A 6,042-nucleotide genomic window follows, 5' to 3' on the forward strand; every position below is an offset into this window, starting at 1 on the left:
ATAGTTAATTATACCATTGAATGCACAGTGTAATAGTAAACTAAATGTAAAAACATTGAATAACACTGAGAAAACCTTGAACAGAGAAAACTGACCTTGCAGTCTCTTTAAAAACAAGCCCGGTGCATTCTTTAACTGCCTTCTTGTGCTCTCTTGCTCGCTCACTCTTTTTCGCTTGCTGCACAGTTAGAGACTGAACACGTGCATAAATCATCGGCGTTTACAAACCGGAAGGGAAAACTGGCTTGAGTGTGTGGTCATGAATAGATGCAAAAGTTTGGTTAACTTTTTAGTCGTAACCCGATTTGTACGTGACCCGAGGTTCCACTGTACATAGAAAGCCTGACCTAGCGGTGCTAAAGGGTTGGAAGAAAAGCCACATTTCTGTATTACTTAACCGCTGAATTTCTGTTCTATACCTAACAAAAAATTTCATTACACAGCGTATTACAATAAGGGTGGAACAAAGGCAAAGTGCTTGCTGCTGCATCCTCATTGCTGAATTTATCTGTGAGAAATTCCAACATTATTCCCATGTTTGTTCCCTCACATCAGTCTGATTTTACCTGACATTTCAAAAATGCAAGTGTTACACATGCTGCTTATTCTAAGTTGGCTACATTTGGATGATTGTGCCTAGTAATAGATGAATATATTGCCTAGGGCTGGTTCCTGTCTTTAGCTCTGCATGCAGCTTTCCTGCAACTCAATGATGGGAAACATAGTTCAGAAAATGGACAAATCAAATTGCAATAAGATAGAGATAATAGAGTAAGAGGGTGTATTTGAAAGGGTTTAGCAACCTACAACGGTTTGCAGTTTGACTGGTGGCACAAAACAGACCCATGTGAGTAAAAACTGAGTAATATTCCTTTAAATTAACTTTGTGTGCTTGTCCTTTGATAAAACAAAAAAATGACAGGAAAAAAATGTTAATCATGGATTGATCATTACAAACAGAAGATTATGTGGAAACCCATAAAAAGAAACCATACATACTGGAAGGGATGAAGAAATGGTAATCGAACGGTAGTCAAATAACATGAAAAACGTATGTGAAAAAGGAAAATGTTAGTAGTAACTTATGTGGTAACACATTACTTGGAGATTAAATACATTTCATGATCATGCATCATTTTGTTTTCGTTGAATTTATTAATATCGTATGAAAAAAAAAAGCCAATGCCAATATCCATACTAACCAAAACCAAACGGCTGACCCTTACAAACACAACAATCTAACTATTGTAATTTTTTTAAAGTTATAATTTAGAAATTGTCCACCTGAAAAAACAATCAGTGAAAACTTTTCTTTAAATAGACATAAAAGGTACATTTAAAACATTTTTAAAATCAGGTAACAAAATACTGTCCTCACAAATAATTTTTGTAATAAAGACAAAGATCATTTTTCTAATGATGGTCAGGGTGCATAGCTACTGTCTGTGATTTAGGCCCTAAAGTTTGCAATGCTTCATAAAAGCTCACAGTAAAGGATAAGATGTGCGCATGCTAAGACCTAAATCTCATTACCATAAGTATCTATTTACAGTGTTAAGATTTTTTGATCAAAAGAACTGAAATGGACCACAAGAGCAATCGCATGTATTGGTCGTTGGCCATAGTAACTGGAGCAGGAGCATACTGATAAATGAATTATGTACTAGAAAAAAATGAAAGTACATGTGAAACTAAGACAGACATTGAGTATTTATACACCAAGTAAAACACTAAGAAAGATGAGATGACAGGTAGATCTCAAATTTTCATTTTTAAGATGGTTTACCTGCCTGCAGCATACATGCACAAAAGACATTTCATTTACCAGTCACTACAGTTTTGCAGTAAATCTTTTTTTCAAGCCAAGAAGCTCAAAGTATATTCACTGTTCTGAGTTTTACAAATGCAAGGACCCTCTTATTTCAGATAGACATGTTAGAACAGAATTAAACTACTAATTTTAAGGATTAGAAAAGTAGATTTTAACTTTTGGCACCATTGTATATAATACATACTAAATCAGGGTTTTTCTTAAACTGATTTTAAGTTTCACTGTGAATGATGCTATGTAATGTTAAAATGTGTCTTATACAGCACAAAATATTTGAAACTTAGTGTCTTACAGTCTGCATAGTACAGCTATAAAGGCAATCCCATGCAGTATTTAACTTTTAGCGGAATAGGCTTGTAAGTTTGCCAAGCTCATTTTCAAATCAAAAAAGTGAAGAATTTGGTTTCTTCATTGACACCTAATGCCATAGTTTTAAAAAAACATTGAAATATATCGAGCCACCTTCCCTTGACAAGGAAACTCATTTTGTTCTGAACATTCATTTATGCTGTCCATTGTGGCAACATTTCTAGACCAGTAGGACAAGCGCTGTGCTTATGCGACATGTGAGTGCCCGTATTCACCCTTTAAGTTTCACTGTTATAAAGGTGCTGTATTGTTGCTATACTTCTAACTGTATATACTAAGCTTCTGAACAAGAATTCTTTTTTTTTTTTTTAATAAAGGACTTTGCTAGAATGTCATGATATCTTCTAACTCCACTTCACCAGACCAGGGTGCTGGAGCCAATCCCAGTTAGCACAGAACACAAGGCAGGAACAAACCCTGGGCAAGGCTCAAGTCCATCACACACTTTGCCAGTTATAATAAGCTAAAGGTCATATTGACCCTACTAAGTAGGAACTGCAATCAAAAATATTTTATTTACTTTATATCAGCTTACCAACAATAAAGTAAGAATCACGCAAACCTTTACAAACCTACATATTAATAAATTTCATGATAAAGAATGTACTTTGAAAGAATATCATTCCTCATTTTACAGAAGTAATGTATAACCTCCTAGTGTGTTGTAATCCATAGCTGCCACCACGCAAACAAGGGCTAGGTAGTGTCAGTGTGTCTGATGAGGTGTATTTTTATTCCCTCAAAACATCAGACATACTCAGCGGGGCTAAAAAATCAATGATAACACCTTCAATTGGACTCTCCACCTGCCAGAGTTTGGCCAAATTTACAGAATAAAAAACCATTAAGACTTTTTTTTGTCCCTGGTTTGCATTGATCATACTGCTTCCTTAGGCAGATGCTTAACAACAAGCACATAAAAATGACAATGATACAATCAGTCAATCAAGCTTTAAGTGCTTCTAACTTATTTCTTTCTTCCCTCTTCATCATTCTTGTCTCCAAACTGTGGAATGCTGCACTCCACAATATTGTCAGATTTCTCTTTTGAACAACTTCAATATATTCATCCTACCATTTTTCACATTTCTCAGATTAAAATCAAGATCACATAAAGCATTGGTTGCAAGGCAGAAATCATTCCCTGGATATGTCATGCCAATCAATCCTTAACTATATTATTTAGGTAATGATTCGCTTCTTTAGCTGGCTGTTGTCATTCAGACTTTATTTTTATTTTCATATCATGCATTGTCTGATCTTGAGTAAATCTAAGTACTGAAATAACTTCACACACTTGACGTTCTCTGCCTCTACTGTGATATTTAGCTCATTTTCAAGTCATTTTACCCCCATGCCAGAAACTCCCATGGGTTTTAATAGATTCTTTTATTCTTCTTAACTATAAGATAGTTCAGATATAAATTCTGTAAGCTGAAATGAGCATGGAATTCATGAAAATGTATGGAAGAATTTGTTAAAATAATTACTGCAAGTGAACTTTTCTCAGATGCAGAGCTCTTCCTCCAGTAAATGAATACCTGTTGCTAAGGTTACCGTTAGTCTGCCTTGTCTGCTCTTCATTGTCGAAGCAAAGGACACACCGTAGAGTGAGCTATATTTAAGTCAGGAGTGTAAAAGTTGAACGAATGTCATGAAGAAACAAAAGTCTTAAACAAATCTGTGACATTTGTGTGTGCTACAAAGTGAGACTGTGTGGATATGCTTACATTAGTTCACTAGGGTTTATTTTATGTAGCTCCTTAAGTACTGAGCCTAAACACAAAGCAGCTTACATTATAGGGCAAAGCAAAAAAAATGCACCAAGTGTGCTCAGTTGGGGACAAAAATGGAAATATTTCTAAAGCATGCACAGAAAAGTTGGCACTGGTACCTTACAATTCCAGTGTATAACACACTGGACGCTGGCTGTGCAAAGATTGCATCCTTTCTCTGTGGATCTTAAGAGAGGTTGGGAGCATGCGCTTACTTTTTTTTTACAGCTTGTTGCCACACAACGGGTGACATCTCAGCACCACACTAGAACAGTTTTTTTACGGTGGCCGGAGTCCCATTCCTGCCACCAATCTCCTGCAGGGCTGGATGCAGATTAACATTATACCCATGACGAAGCAATTACAGAGCCCAATGGAGTAGAGTCACTTCAGGCGTTTATGGGATTCGAACCAGCAATCTTCAGATTGCAAGGTGTGCAGTGCAGATCCCTAGCCTCAGAGCCACCACTCCGCCCATTAGGGATCCTTATACTGTATATTCCAAAAACAGGCCGACTACTGATTCAAAATTGGCATGATCTAGCTTATACCCTTTGATTGCCACCTCATCCATGTTTTCTACCTGGTATTTAATGCTGCAACAATAAATTCTGGCCTATCTTGACCCTTGATAGGAACAAGAGAGAACAGTTATGAATGAAAATGTCCATCATACTGTAAAAATATAAACCATGCCCCATCTTATTAACTGTACTACTTTATATAGTCTGTTTTATGTATGCAGTATGTTAAATCTTCATGTTCTTGATGAACTGCTTTGGTCATTTTGAAAGGCACTGCAGCTTCATGATCCTAAAATGGTTTAAGAGGGTAAGATGATGGATGGACTACATAATATATTATTATATCAATAGATGGACTTCATTGATTGAGATTATAGGATGCCATATCACTCTTGCCATGAAGTTGTACTATGCATTAACATCCTGCTCGCTAATGGATACTTTCTGGTAACCTCTGAACTACGCCTATATCAAATATCTACCCAGACCTCACCCTTGCTGACCCACAGAAGTAATCAATTTTGTGAAAATTGCTAAAGATGGCCAAACATCCATCCATTATTCAACCCACTATATCCTAACTACAGGGTCACGGGGGGTCTGCTGGAGCCATTCCCAGCCAACACAGGGCACAAGGCAGGAAACAAACCCTGGGCAGGGTGCCAGCCCACCTCAGGATGGCCAAACAGCCCATATGATATTATATTATATGCAGATGTGATAATTAACAGAGACTCATGAAATATAGTATCTAATTTTGATTTGCTCCAAGATGTGTTAGATTTCTCCAGAGATCTGTCAGATGTATTTAATCTCTCCATTAAGCCTCAGTCAGCTTTGGTTTAATGAAGATCTGTGAGAGAAATGACATATCTCTGAAAGTCATGAAGAGAAGCCTCACAAAATGACCACTTTTTCTATCTGTTCATTTTTTGTATAGTAAGTGACCAGCCATTCTGCTTTGCATTCAAGTGTCAGTGCCAGCTTTAAAGTCATAGTTGCTGTATACATTTTCTTGTAATTCAGCAACACTGAAGATGTGCCATCAACATCTCCTTACTAAGCACTGGCTTTAACTTGGCAGCCTCAGGTGTATTAATTAGAAACATGCAAATAGCTAACCAGAGTCTCTTATTGCACGTTGAGGAGAGCCAGGCCAAAGAACAACCTGTCTAATTGCAGAAATAATGATGTGCCACCCAGGCTCACTTGTGAATTGTTATCAGAATATCCCTGACTTATTGTTATTTATCCAAAAATGCCATTGGATGGTTTACAGTTGCCCATCTTGCTAATTGTCACACAGAAACTGAATTCAGCTCATTTCAATCTGCTGTCAGTTATTGTTGAAGCTGCTAAATTCAACCAATTTTTTTGTTTACACCTGATGTTCTTGTGAGAGAAAACAAATTTGAATAGACTTTTTAAAATTGTGCTTTTCAGCAGCTTAAGAGTTATGAGCTCTGTTTCAGATCACTTGATGTTGGGCCATATAGTTTAGTACATACATTATCTCCTTGGGAGCTTCACTTCCAAATAACTC

General features: G+C 36.8%; 1 protein-coding gene across 3 annotated transcripts in view; it reads left to right on the plus strand.

The window, feature by feature from the left end:
* Positions 1 to 6,042, plus strand: part of LOC120533710 (protein shisa-like-1a) — a 434,490-nt gene that overhangs the window by 308,303 nt on the left and 120,145 nt on the right. The window lies entirely within an intron of this gene.

Source organism: Polypterus senegalus, chromosome 8 (genome assembly GCF_016835505.1).
Source record: "Polypterus senegalus isolate Bchr_013 chromosome 8, ASM1683550v1, whole genome shotgun sequence".
In the NCBI taxonomy this organism is placed as follows: Eukaryota; Metazoa; Chordata; class Cladistia; order Polypteriformes; family Polypteridae; genus Polypterus; species Polypterus senegalus.